Source organism: the organism of the source record quoted next, unplaced genomic scaffold (genome assembly GCF_019419815.1).
Source record: "Pyrus x bretschneideri cultivar Hongxiangsu unplaced genomic scaffold, Pyrus_bretschneideri_v1 Contig2, whole genome shotgun sequence".
Lineage (NCBI taxonomy): Eukaryota > Viridiplantae > Streptophyta > Magnoliopsida > Rosales > Rosaceae > Pyrus > Pyrus x bretschneideri.
In genome coordinates this window covers 13076663-13095036 of record NW_025999501.1, presented here as the reverse complement: position 1 = coordinate 13095036, position 18374 = coordinate 13076663, and the positions used below count along the sequence as shown (strand labels likewise).

The 18374-nt window shown below is 36.9% G+C and overlaps 1 pseudogene; it reads left to right on the top strand.

Annotated features, from left to right (window-relative positions):
- The first annotated feature begins 3831 nt into the window (after positions 1 to 3831).
- On the top strand, positions 3832 to 10911 carry LOC125476868 (annotated as a pseudogene).
- Positions 10912 to 18374: the final 7463 nt, after the last annotated feature.

The window sequence follows — 18374 nt, the reverse complement described above, 5'->3', positions numbered from 1 at the left end:
TGGTTTAGAGCCCTCAAGATACATGTAGCATGGCAGTGGGGATTTACTTTATACTAAAGATGAACGAAACAAAATGATTTGTATTTATGCAATATATAACTGAATATATAAGACAATTGTACTGCTTTCCCTATTGAGACGGCATATCAGCACGCGTGCATCCCCCACTGGAAAAAAATTTCCCATGCTAAAACTTCACCTATATTTTTATTTTTTTGTTTCTTCGACAAAGTAATATCTTATAAAGTATTCTAATTTGCAGAAAAGAAATTCAAACTTGGATATAAAGGGGTGAACGCACTATATATCCGACTAAACTAGCCTCAAACTCGGACCTGTCAAATTAATCCAAATGTGATCAAGGAACTAGGAAAGTGGTGACAAACATGAAGTTTTTGTTTCAATTAATTAGTGGCCAGAGCGCGTGCAAGAGACCAGACTAGCAAGTGAAGGGAGATGTATAGGGTGAGGATGCAATTTCAGTGACATGAAATATAGGCAAGTAACATCATCTCTTTGGGCCTTGAGCCCTCATAACATGTACTAGGAAAAATGAAAAAGAACGGTAAAGCCCAAGTATGTTGAGGCCCAAGAAAACCTGCAACATGCATGCCAATTGGAGATCCGAGATTGACCTAAAGTTATGCTCCCCATTCTGGTTCGGGAGAGATGCACAAATATAATAGTTACACCATATGACAAGCATCAGATAACTGGGTTAATTCTGTACTACGGGTTTTTTTTTATCATGCACCCGTAGATTTTTGTCCACAAGATGACATGGCTGTTTAAGTCCAGAGGCCCTGATCTTCTTTTTATTTATTTATTTATTTTTTTTAATTTAAAAAAAATAAAAACAGATTTTAAACTTTATAATATACATAATCTTGCTAAATGGTTCTCAATCTTACATGGGTCATATTCAAAATACACACCTTCTTAATAAAAACAATGTGGTAAAAAATTATAATTAAATAATAAGTACTAGTTTAATTAATTTAAGAGTGCTACTAAGCCCGCTCCAATGTCTTATTTCTTCACCCACTTTGAAATGATAATTTGATTGACAACTTTATGTTTGTGTAAAATAACCTTCAAAGACCTATTGACCAACCAATCATGTCTTGACACATCATTAGTTATACTGACAAAAAACCTAAAATATCATAAATGAGAAAAAGAAAAAGGAAAAAAACCTAAAAACCGATCTTATTTGGTGTTTTGGAACAATTTGGATACCTACCATATATTGAATTTGGACGAATCTGATTTGGGGTTATTGGTAGTGACGGTTCTGAAATTATGGGGCTGCTGTCTGCTGGTGATATTTGAAGGTTCATGATAATCAAAATAATATCTGAATAGACAACCTATGATTTACTAGAAGAGCAGCTGGCCTTTTTTTGCGAGAGATTTCCTTTGAGTAAGAAATAGTTGAATTCTGTCTTTAGCAAAGAAGACCTTAATGTTGTGAAGGTGGTCTCAAAGACCCCGCTTGCAAGTGCCGAGGAGAAAGCAGGAATGGGTGTTCAAAAGCTTTCACTGCTGAGTTTGCTGCAACATTAATATTCCTTTGCCACCAGCAAGAGCTTCCTCTGATAGGTCTTTCCATTTGTCAATTACCCAAGCAAAACGGTAGTCGAACAAAAGGCGTTTGGAAGGGGAATTTGGTGACGTTGTGAGCCTGTAACAGAGAGTGAGGAAGCAGCTGAGGACTCCATTATCTACCTCTACCACTCTCTGTTTAATGATATTTTTTTAAATTATAATAATTCTTCTAAAGCAAAGGAAAAATTGAAGAATAACTATATAGCGTCATTTTGGGAATATCACCACTCTAATTTAAACAACACATAGTAGTTGAAGTGTGAGTGTTGTACCATAATTGGAGATGAAAGATATAGCCCTGCACTATTCCTTGAAAATTATATTTTTAGTGTGCTATACTTAAAAGAGTTGGCTAAATTTGGCCAAACAGATGCTTAGAAGGTTAAAAGTGTTTCTAGCACAATTGCAAAACTAACCTTTCCAGAAAGCTTTTAGATTTTAATCAAAATAATTCAACGTTCTTTCCTAAGAACAAAAGTGTTTTCCTAAATAATCACCGTCAAACGGACTCTTGCTAAGAAGCTAGAGCATAATTACTAGAATAATTAACATCTTGCCATTGATTCTAGTAAGATTTATCCCCATTTTTAAATGGTGTCACTACAGTCACGTCATGCTATAAGATTATAGTAAACAAGCCAAGTTTATGATCAACATTCACCAATAAATCTTGAAATAGAAGATTGCACAGGCTGTATGTGATCTCATGCGCTCCACACCTTGCAACAGCAAACTATTATTTTCCATATATAATTATCAATCTTATTTGTGAATGGAATTACTATGATCGTGCTGATTGAAGACGAAATCAAAGACTAATTTAACACGACCCCACCACGAAATGGCAAAATCTGCATACCTAAGCCCCTTGATGTTGCTCGAAACCAACTTTGTATGCAAGTTGATGAACCTTTTTCCCATTGTATTTTTGCGACTTTGCATTCAAGTTCAAGGGGGAAAATAATACCACATCGAAGGCTGACAGCGTGACAGAAGCAGCTTTGTTTTAGTGCACCATGAAAACTAGGGTTTAGCTAGGCGCAACCGGCACGCAGGGTTTTGCTTTTGCTTAGGGTTTGGAGGGCTTTCGATGGCTGCTTTGAAGCTACAAATTCAATTGGGAAAGGAAAGTGACTTGAAGATTGAATTTCAATCGTGGGATTGGATTGGACTGTGATGCAGGCAATGACTTCATCTACGACAGAGACAATGGCGTGCTTACTGTGATGAAGCAAGCAATATGTGTAGCTGTACATACAATATTAGAGGTATACATGGTTGACGACTATAATATATAAAAAATAATTTCTTAAGATATACATGACCGGTCCAAAAATTCTATTTGAGTTTTTTACTTTGAGTATTCCAATAGTCTGATTTCCCATTGGTAAATTGACTTCGGATTAACGATTGATTTGCAGCTGACCTAGCCTGAGCTTCCTATATCATATGACAGCAAAAGAGTTTTTTTTATTATCATTAGTCGGACAAACTTTATTTGGCCTGTTTTTCAAATCAACTCGTACAAGAGAAAAAGATTGATAGGCTGTCAATTTTAGAGTTAATTTAGCAAAACTTTTGACTCTCATACTCATAAACGTTGTATTCTCTATGGATATATGCAATATCGAGAGTGACAGATTACTGAGGTATAACATGTCAAAGATTGGACAACCCAACCGTATTTAGACAGAGATTTGGATTGGGTTTAACTTTTTGTTTGATGAATAAAGAATAATTTGGCGTAGACAGCCAACTAAACACCCAATCAAATGATTCTTATAATATTTCATAAATATGTACAAAGCCGACCAATAAATTAATCTTGTTCGGAAAGCTCCAAGAAATCACTTATCTTGTTCAGAAAGTTCTTAACCAAACCAAACCCTAGTAAAATAATAATTAACGAACTTAGTAAAATAAACCATAATTACGAAATTTGGTAAGATGTTGATCAAAAGATGATAATGGTGTGAGTTCGGATAGAGCTTTCAAGGCCGTCGTGCGGGTTTGCGTTGAAGTCTCTTGGCTTAAAGAGCTGGACTCCGCCACGTCACAATTTCATATCCCATTCCCCATACACCCTCTTAAATTAAAACCCTCACCACCTTCAACCCAAACCAAACCTGAAACTTCCCTAAAAGACACACACACACACAAACAAAAGAAGATTTTATTAGCCTTTGTTTTGCTCCCTTCTGGAAAGCAAAACTGCAAAAGTAAATGGAGGGTTTGATTCCTTTTGTGTACAAGGCCATAGTAGAATACAAGAATGGAAGACAAGGAGGTGGTCATCATGTGTTAAACTCGTGGCTCTGTGAGTCGCCTTCTGCTTCCTATATTCGGTTACCGTCCGGCGACGCGGACCGCTTCGAATCATCGGATTTTCAGCTGTTTTCTGGGACTTCACCAGCTTCTTCAGCTGCCCAAATGATTTCATCTGGAGTTCAGTCCCCATTTCGTCACCGAGTTGCTAGTAACTAATGGAATGAAATATGAAAGTATGAAGTGATTAGTACGTACGTGGCATGCCTGGCTGAAGAAAGCTGAAGGTGTGAAAAGTTGTCAAACTATATGGTGGTGGTGAGCTGCTGGGTTAAGGGGAATTTGTGTATGATTAATCTTTATTTTCGTTTAGTCTTTTCTTATTTTCTTGTTTTTATGGTTTAATTTAGTTTGAACTTCGAAGCAGATAAGCGTATGAAAACCAAAGGGAACATACACTGTTTGCTTTGTTGTTGTTGTTAAGATTTGTGTCAAAAAATGGCTCAAATTTCAAATGTAAATGGTGATTTGTAATGTTTAAGAAAAGTTAAGTGTTTCCGGCCAAACGGCCATATTATGGATTGGTTTGAGATTGCTTAAATATTTTTAAAAGCAACTTCCTGAAAAAAAATGGGGCACTATCTCAAAGCAAAGTCTAAGCACTATATATGACTTTAGTTTCTAGCGAAAAACAGTACGTTTTCTCTCAAGAAGTGTTCGTAAGAAGTGATAGGGAAAAGGCAAATAACACAACATTTAAATTAGAAAGTTGTGTTAAACGCAAACAACATTCGTAAAATCCCTCCCCAAATTCTTTGTAATTTTGTACCAAATATTGATGAAATGATAATTTTACCCCTGAATCCTACCCTAACCGGATCCCTTTTCAGATTCCACTCTTCTCTCCGCCTACCATGTGGCAGCCCACTAACTCATCTCTATATCTCACTCTCTTTCTCCCGGGTCAACACTCTCATTTCTCTCTCTCAGCTCAACTATCTCTCTCTCACACACTCACACTTTCTCGGACCCTCTCCCTCTCATTTTCCCGGTGGCACCCAACCACCCAACGACCTCACCAACACCACCACCCTCGTGAGGACCTGTGAAGCTCTGGGGCACCCAGAGCACACCCAACCCAGGTTTGGTGAGCCTGCGAGTCTTGAGCAAAGATCCGGCCACCATTCGACGTTATCAAGGTACATAATCCCTTCCCCTCGGCTGTACCTTCGGTCAAATGCTAGTTAATCTATGGAGCCTAAACCCTTCAAAAGCTGAAAACCAAAATCCTTGTTAGTTTAGGCCTTTGGGCTGTATAAGACTCGGGCATTAGGCCCATTAACCCCAGATCCAAACCCATGTAGTTTTTATTTATATATATTTATTTTCTTTTTAAAAACCCAAAGGCACTTGGCCCGGGCTTTCAAACCCAAGCCCATTATATGCAACCTAGGGCCCTCGGCCCGTTGAACCTGAAACCCTTTTCCCGTGGGCTGGGTTACCAGCCCACTGGCCCAAAGCCCAAGCCCACCGAACCTAAGCCCAAGAACCCATGCCCAAATCTAGTCCAACACAGAAGCCCAACTGCGCGTGAGCCTGTGCGTGGAGCACACAATCGCCACCGTCCATGGTGGCGCCGGTGATTTTTTCGGCAACCCACAGCGGCGCGTAGGAGTATCCGAGGTCCCTTTTTATGTTTTCTGACATCCTGAATCCGTTTATGACGCCCGTTTTCTAAAATTCAATCGTTTGAGTATAGTTTTATTAAATGGACCCTTTATGTGCTTAGGTGCAATTATTAGCGGTGTTTCCGTCCTTCCTATTTTGTACGGCTCTTCGACGAAGGAGTATTTGTGAGTCGACCCCTTCTAAAATGCATGTTTTAATAGTAGAAATGCATACTTGAAGAGCATAATTTAATGGCTACGTTTTATGAGTAAACTAGATTCACATTATATGATTATCATGCTTACTAAGAATATTTTGGAATACCATACTTTATCGAAATTATGTTCTTTGTAGTATATATGATGGATGACTATATACTATTTATGAACATGTTTTTACACTTCCTTGTAGTATATATGATGGATGGCTATATGCTATGAAGATGTTTTGAGATATGTGTACCTATGTTTGGAAAAACGATGTTCAATGATTTTGTGCGTGTCTAGTGCTCACTGTTTTTGCCTACGAGTGAGGGAGAAATATGGCTTTGGGTCGAGGGAGATATATGTAGATGGCTTTGGGCCGAGAGATACTGACTGATACCACTAGTTAGCACATTACATATGAAATATGTTTCATGAAGGTTTTATGGCATGCTAGGGTTTTTGGAAAACCTATTACATATTATGCTATTGAGTTTTTATAAAACTTTGGGAGTTAGTATGTTGATAACTGTTTCAATATATATATATATATATATATATCAACTTGGTCCACTCATATTTGTTTTGCGCCCCCTCAGGACATAGGAACAAGGCTTACGACCCACGCTACGAGGCTTTCCCCTACCAGTGATATTGTGCCATCATCTCTGCTTTGACATCATTGTAATAACACCTTCCGTTGTATTCTGAATTAGATGTATGCTCTGAACATGTCATGCACTATCACTATCTTCACGCAGAAATGAATAGTCACCTCTTATTATTTTGCTACAATTTATACGTATGAATTATATGTTCTCAGCATATGCATTCATTAAATGGCTTGCGTCATCCTTGGGTGTTGGCCAGCATATGACCATCCCGATGTCCCTTGAACATCAGGATTGGGGCGTGTCAACATTTAAATTTCAATTGTTAATAATATAATTATGAGTACAATTATGAGTCTTGCTCTCTTAAGATCCTGATTTGATTTTCACAGGTCTTCAATGAAGACCTTAAAAGGAGCAGAACTCTATAATTATTTGAAATTCAAATTCATATAAATAAAATAATAAAATACTTTTCCTATACAAACTCTTAACAAAAAGTTGAATCAAACGGATGTGATTTTGTTTTGGAAGACACAAATCATACAGAAACCGTTAATTATTTCATGGTTGCTTTGGATGTAGACATTGATCGAATCAAAGTATGGGATTTAGTTGTGCTAAGGGACTGTGATAGTCTTAGAGCACAATCCGACCCATTCTTTTCGTTTCATTGTGTAAGGATTGAATTGGAATGGAGAAGTCATCATATTTAATCTATGTACACTACAAAACTAAGAACAAGTAGATTAGCCAAAACATTTGCACTTATTAGTTTAAAATAGGGGCAAATAATGAGGTTTTCTGCACCTAATAGTTAGGAGTGGCGGATATTAGATTTGCACTTAAATGTGGCATTGTTATTAGTAAATAGGCCGGGGCAGATAAGTACTTAGGTCGCGTTTGGTACGTGGGACGGGACGGAACGAAGTGGGACGAGGTGTTCCGTCCCATGTTTGGTGCGCCTAAAACGAGTGGAACGCGCTGTTCCACGAGACAAGTTTTGGATGATTTTTCATTCCGCCTCCCCCTGGAACGACTTGTTCCACGTCCGTTGGACACAAATTTATAACATTTTAAGACAAAAATGCCCCTTGTGTTTTTCAAAATTTACATCATCAAAATCATACAACAAACCCTAAAACTATCTCTCTTCTTCTCAGCCGCTAAACCTATTCACATTTGCATCTTCCCTTCACAACCTTTCTCCTCATCTTCTTCTGTGTAGCCTCTTCAGCTTTGCATCTCCCCTTCGCAACCTTCCCGCTCATCCTCTTCCGTGTAGCAGATCACAACCTTCCTCCTCATCCTCTTCCGTGTAGCAGCTCTGCATCTCCCCTTTGCAACCTTCCTCCTCATCCTCTTCCGTGTAGCATCTTCAGCTCTGCATCTCTGTTCCAAGTTCGATCTGTTTTTGTGTAGCCTCTCGGTCTCTCTTTCTTTGTAAAATAAAAAAATTGCTTCCAGGAGGTCCTAATTTTGATGTAAATTTGAAGTGGCATTATTATTCTTTTCTGATTTGCTTGTTTCGATTTCATTAACACTCAGTTAATATGCAAAACATTTGTAATTTCCACTACCTATTTTGGTCTACTTTGGTTGGTTCGATCTGCTTTGGTCCTTGAATATTATTCAAAACATTTGTAATTTCCACTACTTGTTGCTCGAACATGAACCAAAGGGTACAAAATGAAGAGAGTTTTGAAGCTTATTTTGTGTACTTTAAATCCATTGAAGATTTGTAGGAAACAAAGCTCTAGATTGAAACTTATACCAGATATAAAATGGGGACCCAAAACTGAAAATGCAGAACTTGCTGCTATCTGGCAGCTCAGTGACTCAACTTTAGACATGATTTTTATCAATCAAAACTCAACGGAATTTAGTGAAATCAAATGGGTTTAATCATGGACATGCCTAGTTTCCAAATACAATATTGGACCAAAAAGAAATCACAAGGACTGGGAAATCAAGAGCTATAGTAAGCCACTTGTAATAGTTTTTCTGCAGTAAAATAAGTTTTCTGAAAATTTTGAACCCATACTCATTTCATTCAAATTACAACTTCAAAACACTTTCATCCAAGTAAATAGTACAAATTAAAGCATATGAATACAGATATATGCACACATGCCAATTCGTCAAAGGCATATATGAATATTTATCATTTCCAATATATATGAGTAGTTATAATATCAAATGGGTTTCAAACAACAACAGCAATCAAGTATATCATTATAAGAAAGAATATTAATTGGCTAGCCACACAATATATTATAATTCCATGAAGACTGATTTATTTATAATGAAAACTAAATATTTGGCAACAGAAGAAGATTGAAAGCTTACCCATGAAGATTGAATTCATAGTTTGGGGAGAAAAAGTTTGATATGCTTGCCGTCTGAAGACTTCTAGGAACTGAAATATGCTCGTATGGTCATAAAATGGCATAATGCATAAGAAAAGCAAAGATTTCTTATTACTAAATTTTCTGTTCAGCATTTCCTTTGATTTATTTTTTATTGTTCCTGTTTATAGATTTAGACCAGGCCCTAGGTATGGAGAGTTTAAATGTGAGATACAGTCAGAGGTGTTAGGCTTTGAAATCTGACAAAAAATGTAGATAGCAATGGAAAAAATCTTAGTAGTTGTTAATGAATTTTATTCTTTGAAATTTCTGTTGTGTTTAACGAGTTCTATTTTCTTTTGAATTTCTCAGCACTTGCTGTGGAAGTTACTGTGGTGCCACCATCAAGATTGACGGCTTTAATTGGTCAGGCTCTAAAGTGGCAGTACCAAGGTGAACTTTTGCATTTGTTATTTTGTTTTGTTGGCTATTTGGTATGCGGTTCTCCTTGAAAATTATCCTCTTGTGGATATGTTGCTTACCGTTCATTTGTCTTGAACTATTTTTCCCTCCCTCCCTTCTATTTTCTTCCTTTCCATGGATGGGTACTTTTTATTTGTTATGGATACCCTTTGTGGCTGTAAAATTCATATTCACTTTTAAGCATGTTGAATTTTTAGTACCACTGAAACCAAGTTTTATCTGTCCACAAGAAGTTTTCTCCAGGAAGTTTTTAGTGCCACTAAAATCAAGTTTTATCATTAATTTTACCAAGTCCAAGTATCTAAAATGAATTTAGCGTATGTTGATGCTCCCCTCATTCATGTGTTGTTTTTTTGCATGTGAAGGTATGGATGAATATGAGACTCAATTCTTTGTTCTTTTGAACGTTTGGATGATAATGGCACTAGTCTTTACTATGAATGCACAATTGTTGAGGTATAGACAACAACAAAGGAGACAACGGAAAATAGCTAGTTTAGAGCAGAGGACATTTGTTAGACTTCATGTTAGGAGAGAAGAAATAAATCTTATCACACGATTGAGTGGTACTAACTGTTTGTGAGAGCTGCGAATGGATAGGAATGCATTTGCAGTTTTATGTGATTTACTACAAACTCATGGTGGATTGGTAGATGTTGGTCATGTTACAATAGAGGAGCAAGTAGAGACTGTTGTTAACATATTAGCCCACCACATTAAAAGTAGGTCAATGCAAGTTAGATTCATTAGGTCTGGTGAAACTATTAATCGTTATGTTCGCAGAGTGTTGCGTGCATTGCTCAGTTTGCAAGATGTGTTGTTTGCAAAACCAACCCTTATCCCAGAGGATTGCATGGAATCGAGATGGAAATGCTTTAAGGTAATCATCATAATAAAATCATTAATAACGTAATTATTTGTAGTTGCTAATTAATATAAGTTTTTCTTTTGTCTAGGGTTGCTTAGGAGCGCTAGATGGAACATACATAGGGGTCACTGTGCCTAATGTCGATGAACCAAGATATAGAACAATGAAGGGTCATATAGCAACTAATGTGTTAGGTGTATGTACACATGACCTCGAATTCGTATATGTGTTATCCGATTAGGAGGGATCAACTATTGATTCAAGAGTTCTTGGTGAAGCTGTTACTAGAGCTAATGGCCTCAAGGTCCTAACTGATAAGATAGACAAGTACCTAGTATTTTTCCTTACCTTTGTTGGCCAACAACTAAAATTTATTATCAACTAATATAGGTACATACTATTTGGTTGATTCCGGATATACAAATGGTGAGGGTTTTCTGACACCGTATAAAGGCACTAGATACAATTTGCAAGAATGGGAAGACAATTCACGTGCACCTAGGAATCATGAAGAATATTTTAATATGAAACACTCACGTGCTAGGAATGTCATTGAGAGATGTTTTGGCCTTCTCAAACGACGTTGGGCTATCTTACGAAGTCCTTCCCACTATCCAATCAAGATTCAGGGACGAATGATCATCGCATGTGGTTTACTTCATAATTTTATTAGAATGTATATAGCGGTTGATCCTGAGGAAAATGGAGGGCTTGCATTTGATGAATTACCTATAGGGGAAGATTTACTAGAAGTATTAGCCTACATTGAAATCGTTGAGTCAAGCCAGACATGGACTCAATGGAGGGATGATCTTGTAAGAGAAATATATGATAAGTGGAGAAGAATGAGGGCTTGAAAATTGATTGACATGGTAGTTGTTGTAATTGTCTTTTATTGAGATGTGGACTCAATGTAGTTGTTGTAATTAGCTTGAAAATTCGTAACATCAAGACTTTTGAGATGTTTGTTATTGTAATGCGGTAATTGGGAGTTATCTGGATGTTATGGCTTCTTTGATATGTTTATTTGTGTTACTTATGTAATGTATGTTTATTTGTGTTACTTATGTAATTGGGAGTTCTCTAATATGTTTATTTGTGTTACTTATGTAATATATGGCTTCTTTGATAGATTATATGGCCACCTTACGTAATTGGATTAATCATGGGGAGGATGTAGTACTTACCATCCTTGAGGATATGGTTGCTGATGGTGTTAGGTGTGAGACCGGCAGTTTTAAGGCTGGTACTTTTGTAATGGTTGCCTCCAAGATGAGGGAATAGATTTCTGGCATTAATATAGGGCTGAAGCACATACAAAACAAATTGAAGCGTCTAAAAGAAAAGTATTCATTTGCATATGACATGATGAATACATCTAGATTTGGTTGGGATGGTGAGAAAAAATGTGTTGTTATGGATAGTGACGAAATACTATAGGAGTGAGTGAAGGTAAATTTTGTTTCTTATTCTTTATCAATTAGTTGCTTTGAAAGTCTTAACCTTGATTTCTTGGGTTCTTATTGTAGAAACATCCAAATGCATCTTGCAAACCAAATAAGCCATTCTCGTTGTATCCAAGGCTATGTACGGTGTTTGGGTGAGACCTAGCCACGGGTAGTATGGCTGAATCAACAGCAGATGCAATCGAAAATATGGGTTGGAAAGTGAGGATTGTGAGACTTCCGAGATGCCTCCGCCTTCACCTACCCCATCTCCTTCTATTGCTACATCTAGTGCATCTCAACCTGTTAGGAAGAGGAAGAAGAGTAGGAATGATGGTGATGCAAATATTGTATCTATTATTAGTGAAGGTTGGAATAAAGTTGTTGCTAAAATGAAGAAATTAGGTGAAAGTTTTACTTTCAGAGAAACGAAAGCTAGATTACCTTTTGAGCTTCAGGCTATAGGTCTCCCATACAATCAGGTGCTAAGAATTTCAATGAAGTTAGTGAAAGATACCGATCTGATGGGTATTTTGTCTACCTTGTATGACTCACAGAAGCCAGATTTCATTAAAGTGTTTAAGGAGAGCCTTTGAGCATTTGGGGTTTTAGTATTTGTGGTTTTAGTATGATGAACTTTATCAACTTCTAGTGTTTTCATTATTGCTTTAGCAAGACATTATTTGTTTTTTAAATCATGACAAATGTTTGATTTTGGATATTTCATGTTTAAGTTATGCATATTTCATTTTCTTTGTTTAAGTTCTGAATGTTTAAACCCTAAAATGTTTACGACATGCATGATCATTGAACTTATATATTTTTCAACATTGCATGGCAACCATGAACAAAACCATCTCAGGCCATCTCATTCATGCTAACGATCTCATTACTTCCAATATTCACTAGGTCGAGGAAGTCTGACTTCATCAACAAATCATAGAGACATATACTCACCATATCATAAGCCTTTTGGTGGTCCATGTACTGCGTAGTCATAACTTGAGTATTGAGCAACTGAACCCAAAATGCATTCCAAAGAAATTAAAAACACCAATAATCAACCACAACCAACCAAACTACACGAAACAACAAATACAACGTAACGTTACGGAACAACATGAAACCTGGTCTTGAACATTTCTCCTGTGCTCTTGTGTGGTTTGCCACGCAATGCAATGGAGAATATTCAGAGGGTGTCCTTCGAAACAAGGCCAATTCTAATGTTTGCAGAACCTAAACTCCCGATACAACAACAACCTACAATTGAAAGGACCAAAATTAAGGACTAAAAATTGAATTGGGGTGTGGGTTTTGCAATTTGCATAATAAAATTTGATGGGTTTGTGTTGAAAATTCGAATGGAGCTATAGAAAACTAGGTGATTAAAAATTACAAATTTTAAAGGGGTTTGCATGTGGAACACAACATATACCTATTAAAATTTGGACAAAAAAAAAAACAAATAATGGATAATAGTGTTCAAATTCAAACAACTTCAAAAAAAAAAAAAAAAGTCATGTCCCGTTCCACGCATAAAATTGTATCAAACAACAGACGGAATATGGGTATTTTAGTCATTTTAATCTTTTGGTTTCATTTTGTCCATGCGCTACCAACCGTAGAACGGAACAACCTTCCTGTTCCGTCCTACACGTACCAAACATAACACAAAACATCCGCTCAATCCAATTCCATCCCGTCCCGTCTGCATACCAAACGGTACCTTTTCCGCCCCTAACACATTTTCTGCCATGTAAGCTAATCTGACGTGGAAAACATATTAGGTGCGGATGTTTATAGAATTAGGGGCGGTTAATACTGCCCCTCCTTTATTATTTACATTTAAATATATCATTTAATTATATTTGATTTTTTACACTTTGGTATAGATTTATTCACTCCAAATAAAATTTAAGTTAATAAAACATCAATATTATTTATAATTGATTTTAATTACCAAATTTAAATTCATATTATTAAAGCTAAATGCATTATTATTGAAATTTTAACATTAAATATTATACATAAAACAAAGGTATCAAACTTGTCTCAAAATACATAACACAAATGTTTCAATAAAACATACATAATACAATATAAAAGTATCAAATTTGTCCCAACAAGTTAATAAAAACATATTCAAGTACCACAAAATAGTACGAAACCAAAAACATTAACTGTGATTTGTAGGAACCCTCTCATGTGGAGACATGACTTGCTGCAAAAAGTCTGTGTCATTAAGCATTGCAGTAAACTCTTCAGGATGGTGAGGCATGAGATGGAACAACAATAACTGGTGGGGACGATAAAATTGTGTTGATGGTGGATATAGAAACGGAGGAAAGTGTTGATAATGACATGCCTCGATCTCAATATCTCCAAATACCAAGATAGGCATGTGCTAGTCGACACCCGAGGGTGACGAAGCCATTTTAAACATGCGTGCGACTTAAAATATGCAATTAGAAAGAAACACACCAATGCAGAATCGTGTTAAGAGCATACAACTAATTAAGGATAAAGTGAAAGAATTATGATAGAAAGGTATGAACTAAGGAATGGGTCCTATACATAGGAGGCTCGAGATACCTAAGTGGAAGTGTCTTGATGCCGGGATCATGTGCCTCAAATCTAAATCCTGAAGGAGGCGCAAAACAGAAAAAGGTGAGTGGACCATAATTTATATTAATAATAATGATAGGAAAACCATTTTATTTTGGGAACATACTAACCCCCTGTTTTGGAAACAGATATAGTACTACATAATAAGTTTTCTGAAAACTCTAGCATGCAATGATAACTTTCATAAAACAAGTGTGAGTGAAACCATGCTCAATAACGGTGCAATCATCACCCGAAGGCAAATACATAAATCTCATCAATATTGTACTCTCTAGGGGTATTATAGTGGCTCGAAGGTATAACCATCACCAAAGGTGAAGTTGTACGACACTGGGTTATGCCAGTGAAGAAACCATGGTCCATCACCCGAAGGTGAAGTTGTATGACTCCGGGTTACGTCAGAGAAGAAAATATGACACATATATGTATTTGCAGTGGGTCCATCACCCGAAGGTGAAGCTATATGACTCTAGGTTATGCCAGAGAAGAAGTGGGCGGACCATCACCTAAAGGTGAATCTGTACGACTCCGGGTTATGTCGGAGAAGAAACATATACATATAAGATCACACATCGACACTAGCCCCATGCTAGTGAAGTTGGGGATATAACATAAATCTCTTCAACTATGTCATATGGCCATAGATGTCTACATACTCATGTTGTGTGGATGTGATGTATGATAACCCGCTAGATAAGCACCAAAAACATACCTCAAAAATGGCATATCAAATCTGGAGCTCAAAAGCTCAAAGTCTCAACACATAAATCCATGATAATTCACATTTGTAAATCCATAGAATTCCATATATGAAAATCCTATAATTCGTAACTCATATTCGAAAACCATAATATAAATCATATTCATAATCCATAGAGGTTCATATATGAAAATCTAATAATTCATATAACCTTTCATAAAACATAAGTGCAATAAATCATAACTATCTCATAAATCGTAAATATAGGAATATGGTAAAACAATATATCAAACATATTCAAATCATGAAGTGTGAAATGCATGATAGGCTAATATTTTATAAAAATATGTAAGTTTAGAAGGTGTCCACTCACAGATATTTCATTGCCCAGAAGCCGCTCGAACTAGCGAGGATGGTGTCACCCACACTGATGCACCTAAGCACAAAAAGAGGACATTTAATAAAACTCTATTAAAACATTAGAATTTGGGAAAACAGACATCAGATTTGAAATCAGGACGTCGAAATTAGCCTAGGAAGGGTCTCGGCTGAAATCCGAAAAAGTCAACGTTGACCAGTCAACGGTAAACAGAAGTCAATGGGTCGGATCCGATTCGGGTTAATGGGCCAAGGGTTTTGGGCCTGGGTTATTAGGTTAATGGTTTAGGCCCTAAAGGTTTAGGTCGTGTTTTGGATTGGGTTTGGGCCAAAATTATTGGACTGGGTTGGGCTCAAACTAGGTGGCGGGTTGGGTCGACCCGATTTAGCTCGTGGGTTGCTGACCCAACGAGGAAGAAAACTGTGATTTTGGTAGGAAAACTCTTGAGCTACGATCAAACTCAAATCTCAACCAAACATTACAGCCTAATACATCAAATTGAAGCCCGGGAGACAAGGAATCAAATTATACCTATTGGAGGCCATGATATGGCCTGAGTTGGCCTGAAATCACCATGAAGGCTGCTGAGTTTCTTGCCAAAAACTGGAAAATGTCTCCCTGCTATCTCTGTGCAATTTCGTCGTCCAACACATATAATCTAGGTTAGAATTAAACCCCAAGGATGAAAATGAAGGAATTTCGAGTATCTTGAAGCCTACCCTAATCGAAAAGTCGAGGAATCCTGCCGGAGTTCCTCCTCTGTATCAAAGCTCGGTGGAATAATGCATTATGCACGGTTTACAAAAGGAGTAAGGATGTGAGGAAAAGCTGAGAGATAAGAGATAAGAGTTGAGGGAACTTAAGGGAAGAAGGGTATTGGTGGTGAGGTTGTTGTTGCTGTTGTATGTTCATATAGGTGTATGGTACTCGGGAATGAAGATGGAGTGAGTTGCAGAGAAAAGAGTTGAAGGAGAGATGAGAGAGAGCTGAGGGAAATAGAGAAAGAAAAAGAGAATTCTAAAGAGAGAAAAGTCACGGGAAAGAAAGGAAACACCCCAAAAATGGGGAGAGATTTCACCACATGTCAGCCAAGGAGAGGTCCCAAATGTAGAAATATCTCCAATGGTAAAATTACCAAAATGCCCTTATCATTCCGATTCAGGTAATTTTTTCGTTTTAGCTCCAAATTTGATTTCGCTTGCACCAACACACTCGTAGTGACGAGTGCTACAAGAATACGCCAAGGAAATGGATCTTACATGACACAACAATGTGGTCAACAAAAGTTAATGTTTTTGCCTCAAAGGGCATTTTCATAAATTCACACTTTAAAATTAGAAAAACCATAATAATTGGGGATAGGTCGTTACAGATAAAGTATATTCTGACGAGATGATGAAGTATGTTGGGAAGGTGATTCGCGTTAGGAGAATGACTGTTGCGAAGAAGAAGATTAACGCTCACAAGGAGATTGTTGTTGTGAAGAAGACTCATGTCGTGAGTGTGGAAGAAAACGTTTCTCTAATGAAGATATAACTTGCTTCAAATTCTGAACTTCATTTTGATATTGCTGAGACTTTTCATGTTGTTGTGCATAGTTTGCTTGAAGCTGTAAAAATTGAGATTCCAAAAGAGCATAATCTCGGCCATTACGCGATTAACGACATGATGAAGATGCTAGTTGAGTTTGTACAACCCAAGGTACCATATCCAGTGTTACCCTCGCTTTGTAACCACGAACGCTATCATGTCTCTCAAATCCCATCACTGTTGCATATGCTTTTTGTCTTAACTCTGGTGTCTCTTCACCATTTGCAGCAACTAATTGGAAGAGCATACTGATGGAACTATTTTAAGGAGGTCGAAATGTCCCCGTTGTTAAGCATAATCAATTGTAGTAATGTGTGGCCTTCCGAATTTATTAACAGGTGTAATTCTAGCTCAACAGGTGATGCTTGATGCTTGTATGGATGTGGATTATTTCCTCCTAATCTTAGTCTAGTAGTAAAATACGGTATGCCCCTAGTGTTGACCCATATGTGGCTCAACCCGAAGATGTATTCTGAGTCCAGTTTGTTGGCTATATGTCAACCTTCTATGATAAAATTATATAAGCTAATAAATAATAAATGCGAATAGGAAATTAACAGAGTATGAACAACAAAATAATATTGAACATAAATATTGAAGATCGAGGCTTGCGTACCGCAATATCCAAACAGAAATTTCGTCCATACTCAATGCTTGTAGTTCTATGGACGTCTGCTTCATTAGGATTCAACGATCAAGTCAGAATTCTAGCATCGAAAAACTTAACTTCTGGCGAATTTCTATGTGGTTCTCTCAGTAAGGATGTTTTGGATTATAGAAGAAGAATTGTTTTTTTCTGTGTACAAAATGCGATGCAGATGGATGTATTTATAATATGATTATGCATGTTCGCAACAGGTATGAGGAAGGGATGCATCTGTTGGGAGACATCTTCTTAGATGGGTGTGTTCTTGCTGTGCTCTTTCACACTTCAGACTTCATCTGAAAAGATGAGTCTATTGGTAAAAAATAATTAATTAATTAAATTCGAAATTAATTAAAAATAATTAATTAAATCCAAAAATAATTAATTAATTTAATTATTAGAGCCCGAGCCCCAAGGTCCAAGCCTATCTTTTGATAATTAATTATACATTAATTACCAATTAATTAGTACACCCCAAAGCCCAACCCCAAGGGTGAGCCCAATTTTAGTTTCCAAGCCTATTACTCTAATCACTTTCTATAAAAGACAAAGCTTTATAAAGTAAGCATACCTTTTGGGAATGGTCAATGTGGGACAAATAAATTTATACTCAAAATTTCCAACAATACCCCACATTTGAATGTAAATGTATGACTAGCCTGCCTAAAACTGAAAGAGAATAAACATGATATGCATCGGGTGAAGTGTCTTTTGGACTTGAACTTACCCTATTGAAAACATATCGGGTTTACTTCTTGACACAGTGGATGCAGAAGATCTTGACTGTTCACCGCATTAGTAAACCGAGACAATATGCTACACACATATCATGTCTGTCACACATCAATTTATACAGTTGTATTCATTTTGGCCCTGAATAGATCCCAAATTTCGTAAGAGCTTTAGAGAATTTAGCCATTTCAATTCTCATAAAT